The sequence below is a fragment of the Eptesicus fuscus genome, chromosome 11, assembly GCF_027574615.1.
Source record: "Eptesicus fuscus isolate TK198812 chromosome 11, DD_ASM_mEF_20220401, whole genome shotgun sequence".
NCBI lineage: Eukaryota > Metazoa > Chordata > Mammalia > Chiroptera > Vespertilionidae > Eptesicus > Eptesicus fuscus.
In genome coordinates, this window is record NC_072483.1 from 74,682,960 (window position 1) to 74,694,561 (window position 11,602).

At 42.6% G+C, this 11,602-nt stretch overlaps 1 pseudogene; it reads right to left on the reverse strand.

The window, feature by feature from the left end:
• Window positions 1-10,898: 10,898 nt before the first annotated feature.
• Window positions 10,899-11,084, reverse strand: LOC103289334 (metallothionein-1L-like; annotated as a pseudogene).
• Window positions 11,085-11,602: the final 518 nt, after the last annotated feature.

Here is an 11,602-nt window from a genome sequence, read left to right on the forward strand (position 1 = left end):
CGTTCTGCACCTCCGCATCTCCTACCAGTCTCAGTGTGCTTTCTTCTTTACTTCTCTAGTTGTAGGACTTCCATTCAGCTAGCTTTCCAGCGGTTCTGGATGATGGTTGTTCTGTATATTAGTTGTAATTTTGATGTGGTTGTGAGAGGTGGAGAGTATAGGCATTTACCTATGCCATCTTTTGGGAAAAAGGAATTTCACCCACTCAATTCTCCAACAGTTGGGGGGCAAAACCCCTGAACCTGTCCCTAAAGCCCCCTTTTCTCTGACTTGTTAATGAGCCAAAGCAGTCCATCTTAGACTCATAGTCCCTCTCCTGTTGTTCTTCTATCCTAGGCCCTTCCTTGTTTAACTGTCTCCAGCTTTAATAAATAAAGGAACTTGTACTAAGTCCATAATTTGCAGGCCCAGCATGAAATGTAAACATTGGGTCTCTTGTTCAATATTATTAAGAATTTCAGTATGACAACAGTGGGAGATTATATCAAGTGCAGGGATTATTCTGAGTAGGGCCCTTTGCAACTGCACAGGTTTCACACCCATGAAGCCACCGTGTGTGTGTGTGTGTGTGTGTGTGTGTGTGTGTATGTGTGTGTATGTGTGTGTGTGTGTGAGAGAGAGAGAGAGAGAGAGAGAGAGAGAGAGAGATTCTGTTTTCACTGCTTAGTCTCTTTAAAGTAGGGTTTCTCAACCTCAGCACTGTTGACATGTGGACCAGCTCATTCTTTGTTGAGGGGCTGACCTGTACATTATAGCATGTTTAGCTGCATCCTCTTTGTTGTCTATGAAAGGTTAACATGGTGGTCATTGGGCAGGCTAAATTGATAAAGAAAAATTGAATTTAATTAAGGAAAGGTGATGAGGGATGGGATATACAAAGGGAAGGGCTGCACAGCACTGAGCTAAGGGGACATTGGGTTGATGATGGCAGCACTCAGGAGCTGAAGTTTCATCCTTATAGGCAGTTACTGGAGGGAAGCTCTTGTCAGTGGGTTTGGGGGCTGAGTCGGTGGGCTTGGAATGCGGATGGAATGCAGGTGTGTGATCTGGTGACTTCAGGACAGCTTCAATTCCTTATATGGTCTGACTCCTGGTGTCCAGAAAGTTTTTTTTTCTGGTCTTTGTTCTCCTATGGCAGGAAGCTTACAAATGGCCATTAAGGATCATATTGCCCTATTGTCCTAACAGTTTACCCACTGTATGCCAAATGTTTCCTGTGGGGCAAAATTACTCCAGTTGAGAACAACTGCTTTAAGGTAAGGTTTTGCAAAGCTCGCAAAGATAGTTTAATGGCTTATCTTCCTTCTTTCTTGTTTTTTTCATTCTTTTCCTACACAGCATGAAGGAAAATATGAGATGCACTTTCAGACCTGTGCCTGGTGGGTGCAGAATACCAAACATTCAGCGAGGCTCATCAAGCTTTGGAGACTCATGCAGGGTTGAAGGCACACCCTGGTTCTGCATAAACGTAATTTGTCCTGGTAGCCTTGGGTGGATATATGTTTCAGTGTGTTTGTTCTCTGAGCCCTGAAATGTATCCTTTAATCTTTGACTCAGAAAACCCTTTAACTCTGGGAGGAGACACCAAAGGCATTCTCCTGACAGGGAGAAGGATGTTTGGATTGCTAATTTGTTTTCACTCCTTCCTGTTTTTTTTTTTTTTTTCTCATGCTGATGTTCCTCTTTAGACTTGGAGTATGAATAATTCTGCATAGCCCGAGGGGAGAAGCAGGAGGCCTGCTTGTAGAGTTGTTTGTTCTGTAATGAAATAGAAAGTTTAAAAGCCTTGTGAAGCCTGAGCAGTTGGAAAGGAAGGGAGGCCTAGAATGTACTTTAAAAATTACTCGTAAACGTGATAAACTCTGGAAGCCCCTTGGAGGTCAAGGAAATAAATTGCCCGCTCACCTTAGAAAGGCACCGCCAAGCAGAACTGCCTCCCCTCCCCAATGTCTAGTCTCATGCAGTGTCCCACTCACTTAAATGCCCTTCAAGATAACTTTCTTAACTGTGTATCTCATGAACTGTCATTCTGAAAGCCATCTAAGCATTGACATTTTTTTGGATTGTGAGTAGTAATGAGACAGACCAGTAAGCCAGGTCAAGTGGAATAGGGAAACTGAGACAAATAGTTAAACATCAGTGTGCAGCCATCTAGTAAATCCTATCATCCCTAAACCAAGGACACTCAAGAGTAAATGGTTTGCACTTCTCCCCAACCAGAAGGTAAATAGCTTAAATCACCCTACTCAGGGAGACAGACAGCAGGAATCCAATTAGTGCCATTTGCCAACCACACCCAAGGACAGATGAAGATAAGGAAATAAATCTCATTTTAGCACATCAGCATAAAACTGATGAATATTCTATGGAGATCCTCCCCTAAGACTACCCCTAACTGCCCAGACTTTTTTTGTTTTTGTTTTTGTTGAGAGAAGAGGTCTTTTTTTATTATTATTAATACATTTTTATTGATTCCAGAGAGGAAGGGGAGAGAGAGAGAGAGAGAGAGAGAGAGAGAGAGAGAGAGAGAGAGAGAAACATCAATGATGAGAGAGAATCATTGATCGGCTGCCTCCTGCATGCCCTACACTGGGGACTGAGCCTGCAACCCAGGCATGTGCCCTTACCCAGACTTTAAAACCACTCAAAACCAAGGTCCCAGGGTATGCTCTCTCCTCTGCTTCTCCTTCCCCTAATGGCATGCATCTCCTAAACTATAAGGGACCCCACCAGGCTTGCAACTAGGGCAGCAGCAGTTCATCCCAGGCAACCCCCTTGAACGTGTGCTCAAGGCCCCCCTTTCCTCTGACTTCTTAGTGATCCAAAACAGCCCAGCCTATCCCTACCTAGTCCCTCTCCTGTTTTCCTAGGCCCTTCCTTGTTTCACTGTCCCCAGCTTTAATAAACATCTTCTAAAATTCACCTGAACTCATGTTGTGAAATTTTTCCTACATGAAGTCAAGAACCCACACACTATTGGCTGACCCTAGGCAGACCTGCTCAGGGCCTGATCCCCTTTCCAGTAACAGTAACTTGATAATTACCTGTTTGAAATATCTGATTTCTATTATTTTGTCTTCAGATATGTCTTCTGGTCTGGAGATGGTTGGGTTTGTTCAAATTTAAGGCCTAATAAGCCAAGGACCCTAGGTCTGAGTGCTGTACTGAGACTTAGCCGCAGGCTGGACATCTTCATGACAGTCATTCTGAAAATGTACAACTTTAACTGCTGCATGGCTGCATTGTGCGATAACTATCCATTACTGTGGAGCTGATTCTCTCAAAACAGTGAGCTCTTTGAGGTCTATGAATCTCCAGCAAATAGAACAATGCCTAGTACACAGCAAATGTTCAATTGATGCTGCACATAACTGGTTGAGAGTCCTGAAAGAAACAGGATGAAAGAGGAGAGTGCATCAATAGAAACCATCCTCATTAGTAGAAGACAAATTGGCAACATGCCTTTTCAATAGGAAGAGGAAGGAAGTACAGAGTGGAGTTTTAGGCCCTTCACTTCCAACTTCTTTGTTAGAGGGAATTTTGACAATTTGAACTAATATATCTCACTGGAGTTTTGGTCTGATTGGTCATTGATACTAGGAATGGAAAGGTTTATTTTATTTTTTTCTCCCATAGCTATTATATGCTAAGGTAACAGAAGGATCAGAATATTCTCTTCTCCCTTCAGTTGGATGGCTGAGAGCCTGTCATGGGGGTAAATGACTAAATAGATTGAGAAGACATTTAGTGGTGGTCATGGAAGAGAACAAGAATAGAGCTGAGAGAGGAGGGGCTCTTTGATGCCCACCTGAGGTGAATTCCAGGAAGTCTTCAATGAAGAAAATAAAGAACAAGGTTTACTGTCTCCTGGATTCCTTGTGTTAAGGATACTTTTCAAAATAAAGTATAATCATGAATCTCAGATATCAAATTAATACATGTTAGAGATGTTATTAAGTCATTAATTAATGAGGAAACCAATAAGATGTTACAACTGGTTCAAAGAATTCAAAGAACCAGCAATAATACAGCAATAAATTTATAAATATGTGAAATGGCTCATTCCACAGTAAGGGAAGAAAGTCAATTATATTTTCAGGGAAAATTTTATTTGCATATCTATCATTTGCATTGCTGTGAGTTATCTACAGTTTACAGAGTTGTAAGTAAAAAACTTCAAAGTCAATAAAAGCCCAAAGGCCTCATGGAGTCAAATGCCCTGGAAGATGACATGTAGAAAATGCCTAGTTTTCCACTGAAGGCAACTCTTAATCCTATGGCTCATTTCAAGGCTTTTACAATTTTTCCTACACTAACATGTTTGATTGTCCAATAGTAACATTTTCTTTTGGGAAACAGACTGTACTTTCAGAAAAAGAAACAGAAACAGATCCATAAATTCCTCTTCAAACAACTTCAACAAGCCAGCGTGAAACAGTTGCAGGTAGCATTTCAGAAGAGTGGGGAAGGGTGAGAAGGGGGCAGTTGTTTGACCATAGCGTGGGCATAGGCATAGCTGCTCAGAGATGACAGTTACAGCCAAGCTTTAGACCAAGTATTATTAACCTATGTTTTATCTTATTTAGCCTATGCCCTACCTTGAACTACAACCTGTGGATACATGAGTCTTGAAAGGTTACAACTTGGAGATTCTTCAAGAGCAGAAACATAGCATCAGTCTTCTACAACTCTTGGAGTGCTAATGTGGGGTTGGCTCTTTGCTGGTACTAGGGGAAGAAGTGTCAGTAGAACAGCCTTTAATATGATTTTGAGGTTGGAAAGGACTTGTATATGGGGAGGGAGAAAAGAGGACCGTCTAAGTGAATGGAACACTATGAGAGGAGGGTGCTAAAAACCTATACTGTAGTGTTGTTCTGAGAGCATGCTTTTCTCCCCTATTTATCAGAGTATTCTCACAACGATGCGGGGAAAATACAACACCTGAAAAATCAGTTCTGTCTTTTTGTTGACCTCATAGCTCAGACCAAAGAGAACATTTAAAGTTTAGTGGTAAAAATAGGGGAAAAAATATCTATCCTTTAAAAAGATGGAGACATAGATATTGGCTGACAAAATCAATGCGCCTGAAATGGCCTGGTATTTCTGAGTCATGGGATCATGGATCCCATTAGTAGTCATGCACAAAATCAACCTCCAGACTTGAGGTGACCCTTGAGAATTTACCTTTTTATGAGGAATTTAGCACCATCCATCACTTTGAATCATAAAGCTCTGTCTGCTTACTCATTTTTTCCTCTTCTTCCTCCAATAGGCAAACATTGGTCAAGAGCTTTTATTCTCTCCCTGCACTTGAAGTTTTGAAAGTTCATTATGAATGATAGTAATTAACTTCAGGTCTTAGCACCATAAGACTTGAGCAAGTTAGTTTTAAGAAAAAGAAGGAAGAAGACTTTTAAAACCATTAAAGCTCTTTTAACACGAAGTGTGGCTAAATTATACCTGTGCATTAAAGATAGTTTAAAAACCAGACATAATTTGTTCTTATAATGAATTTTCATAATTTTAGCTTTAATTCAGAATAGCTGGGGTTTTCGGATTAGCTTAGGATCTTTCTCTTGCTGTTAATTTAAAATATGAAAATGAAACTATAGATTCAATCTCCTTTTTGAATAAACATACAGACAAAAATATGTTTGTGAAACTTGAGGGCATTTGAGGATTTGTCTTTTCTTATGTGAATAGCTAGGAAAATAACCAGGTTAAGTCAGAATGAAGAATTCCTTCTTCCTGTATTGTGTTTATAGCACGTCCAATATTTCAAAAAGAAGTTGGCTCTGCATCATGATAAAAATAGATCATCTGTGAATTAATAGAACATTACACCCCAAATTCTTAGCTGAATTAAATAACCCAGTCAGGGCCCATGGTAGACACAAATGTATAGTTTAGGTCTCCCAAGTTACTGAGAGTGATTACTGGAAAAGGGCAGAGTTTGACATATAGAGTAATTTATAAGTCTTTGTTTCATGGAAAAATCAGGCTAAAATCACTTTAGGTTTTACTTGCATTATGTTCTCTTTCAAACTGCATGAGGATTCAGGAATAGTCAATACTGCATATTAGATGTGTAAAGATATAAATTCACATTGCGTGCTTGAACTTGACACCTCTCATAGGTGTCTTGATAGCACATGAACAAGATTGAGGAGAGCATATGTGGCGGTTTTCTAATCCTGATCAATGCCACCAGCTGAAGTGAGAAGGGAAAGTGGATTGTTGAAAGCGTCTTAACATTCTAGAATTGTTTGGCACCCAGAGAGAGTGCGAGTTATGGTTTCTGAGAATTACGCATGTGGATTTACCACACCTACAGGAAAGTTGGCGAAAGGGAGGCTAGTGAGAAAAGCAGAGACACGGAGAAGGGCTTAGTGCTTGCTCATTCACAGGCTACCTGGCAATGGCCAGGTCCTCGGCTGTCAGTGCTTCTCAAGTCCTCTGCTGCTTGTAAAGGAGATTAAGAGCTATAGGGTTCCCCTGTGGGAGTGGAAGCATTAACTTTTGCTTGAACTGATAGAACTTTAAGGCTGAATATCCCCCTGGATGGCTGTTCCAGAAGAGCCAAAGTATCAATCTGCTACTGTTATTCTTATTATTAAAAATTTATTTCCACTTGACAACAGTGGCTGCTGTAAAACCACCTCTCCAACAGTTGTTATGAGGGCCAGAGCAGTCTGAAGTCCCTGGATACCTGCTAATGGCTGTCTTGTGGGTGCTTCCTACATGGCTGGAGGATCATGGTCTCTGGAATCAACCCTTTCCTTCTCTCCTGGGGTGTGAGGCGGACTGTTAGGGGGTGCTCCTGAGGGAAGAGAGCAATATTACTTTAAGCCAGAAATGGAAGGTCTGAAGGTGGTACCATAAACTTGCAATTGATATTGGGAATAGAGAGCTTGAGGGGATAGTTGAAATGATGGAGTAGTAATGACTTAGGTTATCGACGGAAGTTGCTGTAGAAGGAACAGACTAGACTGTGGTTGGTGAATGTTATTGCTCAGGTTCTGAGACCCAGAACCTATGGGACAGAACACTATTTCAAGGAACAGTGAGATTATTCCTGGAAACCTATCCCAGGTACAGCTATGACCACTGTGAGACCTAAGAGGTGTGAATATGAACTAATGAGACAGGCCCTTGTGTATGGATTAAGTAATTTTTGCCTTCTTTATAGTAATGCTTCATTTAAAGTTCTGAAAACAGTGAAACTCAAAACCAGTGAAAGGCAACATAAAAACCTCTTCCATCCCAGATCTGTGGCTAAAATATCTCAATTCAGAGTTGGCCTCTCAAATCTTACAGCAACTCTTCACACTTAACTGGGCAGGAGGGGAATGCTAAATTATAGCAATTATTTAGACATAATTGGGAAAAAAAGATGTTCAAATTAACACAAGCTTTAAAAAATTGTTAACAATTTCATACTTACACCAGACAAGATTTTAAGTTAGTACATAAAACTGTTGAGGGAAAGTAAATTTTCTTTCCACTCCCAGCCCCCAGGCCCTAATTCCTCTCCCCAAAGACAATAACTAAGAGAATTATCCTATACTAGTGGCCTGGTGCATGAAAATTTGTGCACTCGGGGGTTTCTCAGTCCGGCCAGCACCCTCTCACAATCTGGGACCCCTGGGGTAGGGTCCCTAGACCTGGCCTGAGATTGGGGCCTATTGGGGCTTTCCTTCCCCCAGCTGCAGGCAGCTGGCACCACCCCCAATGCTGCTACTGCTTGCCATCTGTGCAGTGCTGCCCTCCCCTGCCAATGGTGGCCTCCCTCTGCAAGCGACAGGCTGGGGTGCGATGGCTTGGCTGACTGGGCCTCCCTCTTTCTTTGCTGGGGGGGGGGCGGGGCCAGCCCTGCGAGGGCCTGTCTGTCTACCTGATCGCTCCTAATTGCTCACCTGCCTACCTGATCACCTCTAACCACTGGCCTGCCTACCTGATTACCCCTAACCACTCTGCATGCCTGCCTGATTGCTCCTAACCCCTTGCTTGGGGATGGGGCCAGCCTGGTGAGGGGCTGTCTGCCTATCTGATCTCCCCTAACTGTTGGACTGCCTATCTGACCACCCCTAACTGCTTGCTGGGGGTGGGGCCTTCCCTGTGAGGGGCCATCTGCCTACCTGATCGCCCCTAACTACTTGCCTGCCTACCTGATCACCCCTAACCACTCTGCCTGCCTGATTGCCCCTAACCACTTGCTTGGGGTCGGGGCCAGCCCACAAGGGGCCATGGTGGTCTGGTCTCTGGTCATTTCGGTCATGATGCCTCTGGACTTTTATTATATATAGGGTAATAAAAGGCTAATATGCAAATTGTCCCTTGACCGGGAGTTCGACCAGAAGTTCGACTGGGAGTTCAACTGGGAGTTTGACCAGGGCGCGTGACCTGCCAGCCAACTGCCCTTGGACCCTCCCTCCAGCTGGCCCTGCCCCCAATCAGGGGCAGGGCTGGCTGGCCAACCGCCCATGGCCCCTCTCCCCCTCTCCAGCCAGACCCCACCCATGCATGAATTCATGCACCAGGCCTCTAGTCTGGTATAAAATGCCAGAGACATCTTTTGAAGCCCAAATGTGTATGTATGTATGTATTTATTTGCCTGAAAGTGTGTGTGTGTGTCCCACCTTCATAAGTATTAGCATTATACATATTGTTCTGCATTTTGCTTTCTTTATATCTTATCTTGCAGATCATTGCATATGATATTGAGCTGCCTCACTTTTTAAATGCTGCAATGAGTATTACAACAAACATTTCCTTAAGCATAGACATGAGTAAACCTTTGGGATTAGTTCTAAAAGAATGAAATTGTGGGGTCAGAGTATATGTATTTTTAAAAATATCTATATTTTTATTGATTTCAGAGAGAAAGGGAGAGGGAGAGAGAGATAGAATCATCAACGATGAGAGAGAATCATTGACCAGCTGCCTCCTGCACACCCCCCCCTGGGGATGGAACTCTCAACCCAGGCATGTGTCCTCATCAGGAATCAAACCGCAACCTCCTGGTTCATAGGTCAACACTCAACCACTGAGCCATGCCGGCCAGGCTGTATTTTTTATTTTGAGAAATATTGATGTCTTTCTCAAAAAAAAAAAAAAAAAAAGTGTTTCCAATTTACACTCATACCAGCAATGTATCAAAGTGGTTTTTCCTTATCTTTCTGCTAACACAGATAGCTCAGGTTTTTGACGGAGCTAACAATTTATTCTTTCTATCTCCTCTATCTTTGGAAAGTGGGGCTTCTATGTCATATTAGCCAGCTTTTGAAAAAGAAACTTTTGTTTTCTAAATAACATGGCTCTTCTTCTTCTGTTCTCTGAAGTTATGGGAGCTTTGGTATTTAGTGCAGCAGATGCCATTTGGGAGAAAGGGTTTGAGTTCTATTTCTTATTTGATTCTTATTAGATTGCATGCATGCCCTAAAGCCCACTACTGAAAACAGGAGGACATAGTTCTTGCTTCCAGGTCACTCGAATTGTTTAACAAAGAGAAAACAAAAGACCTGGAAAAATATTTAGTAAGGTACTTTGAAAAATTCATGAAGAAAAATGCGTATCTGAATATTTATCTCCTTTTGGCATACACATCAGCAAATGCTTATTTGCCTGAGGTCCAGATGGGAATCAGAACATAGTAAATCTAAAGGAAAAGACCAACAGTGCATTAAAGCTGTCCTTTTGGTGGGCATTCAAGGGAGTGAGCAGCAGATAGGAATTGAGCAATGGGAAGAGTGTTGTTGTTTTTTTTAGAAATTTGGCTGAGAGAGCAATGGAAAAGAAGGAGGTTATCCATGAAGAGGAGAAAATATAAGATGCAGGGAAGACTGGTCCTGGAGGAGTCTGGACCCTCTGGGCTTCCATGCATGGATGGAAAGGAGAGAGGACACTTCTTGCAAAGAGGAGAGTAAGCACAGTGACTCTTGAATAACGTGGGGTAAAAGGCTCTGACACCCACCAAGCTGAATATCCACCTACAACTTTTGACTCTACAGTTGGCCTTTCTTATCCCTGGATTCAACCAGCTTTGGGTGGAAAACAGTATTTTAAGTCAGCCAGTGGGGATCTGTGGTTGAGAATGTGAAAATACTGGTTTTGGTCTGTGCTTGGTTGAATCTGTGGATGTGAAGCCACAGATAGGAAGGGCTGACTATTGAAAAAAAAAAAATCCATGTATAAGTGAATAGTGTGGTTTAGACCTGTGTTCTCCAAGGGTCAACTGTAATTAGTGATGGCAATTGAGATAGCTGAGAACATAGGGAAGAGAAGTTGAAGGAGCTCACTTGATATAGAGCATGCAGGACTTGGAGAAGACTCGAGTGTGAACCCTGAGCAACCACTGCAAGGTCTGTGACCTCTCCATGTTGGGTTTTCCTTCTTGCGAAATGGGGGCATTCTGCTTATCTTACAGATTTGGGGATCAAATGACGTAGTGTATGTGAAAATGTCTACCGCTTTTTAATATATTCCTGCAATAAAGGGACAATTGAAGGGAAAAATCCCAAGCAATTAAACGAATACAGTTATTTACAGTCAACCAGGACCATTAAAAAAATGATCTTTTCTGGTCAGACAGGCAATGGAGGGGCTTAGGAAATCTATCGGCAGAACCCACTAGAAGCATGGAGGTGTGTTGGACAGACAGTATGTTGTGTGCAAATCCCCTTTCAGGAAAGAATGTAAGTTTGTTCTCTTGGTTCATTTTCCACTTGTACTAAACCATGAAGGTTCACAGATTATTATTATTTTTCAAATCAACAACTTTTATTATCCTTCACATATTTAATAGAACAGAGAATATAGTGAATGGGTCAGGGTGGAATAAAAAAAATGCAGGTTTGAATACATTGCTCTATTACATTGGGGAGCAGGCTCCCCTGACATCATGCACAGCAATTGCACTTGTCCGATGCTCCTTTGCAGACGCAGCACTGGGCACACTGGGCACAGCCCATGGGGCAGCAGGAGCAGCAGCTCTTCTTGCAGGAGGTGTATTTGCAGTCTTTGCATTTATAGGAGCTGGCACAGGTGCAGGAGCCACCAGTGGCTCAAGAGTGGTGGGGTTGCATTTCAAGCAGAGCTGGAGCAGGAGGTCCAAAGCAAGAGGAGAAGAGGCACTCAACGCTGGTACAGCGTGAGGTCAAGATCCACAGGTTATTAAATACAAAAGGTGTGATGGGCAGCGCCTGGGATATCAGTGTACTGGTACAGTTGCAACATGTTTTGAGTAATTGCCTTAATAAGCTCTGGCCTTCAAAATATGAGCCATGTTGTTTCAGGAAGAGAGTTGCTTTCTTTTCATGTTAGGAGGCTGTGGTTTGGCCGACAGAGGCACAGAAACAAGCCATGAAGGATTTAGGAGACATTTCCTCTATTTATCTTGCCTCTCTTTTCACAATGATTGGCTGTCTGGTGAAGTTCTCTGTCATACTGAGATGTGTTCTCTAAGGTGAAAGTGGACACAGGGCTCAAAAGAAATCCTTGGAGCCTGGCCAGCGTGGCTCAGTAGTTGAACTTAGACCCAGGGACCAAGAGATCACTGGTTCGATTCCCTGTCAGGGCACATGCCCGGGTTGCGAGCTTGATC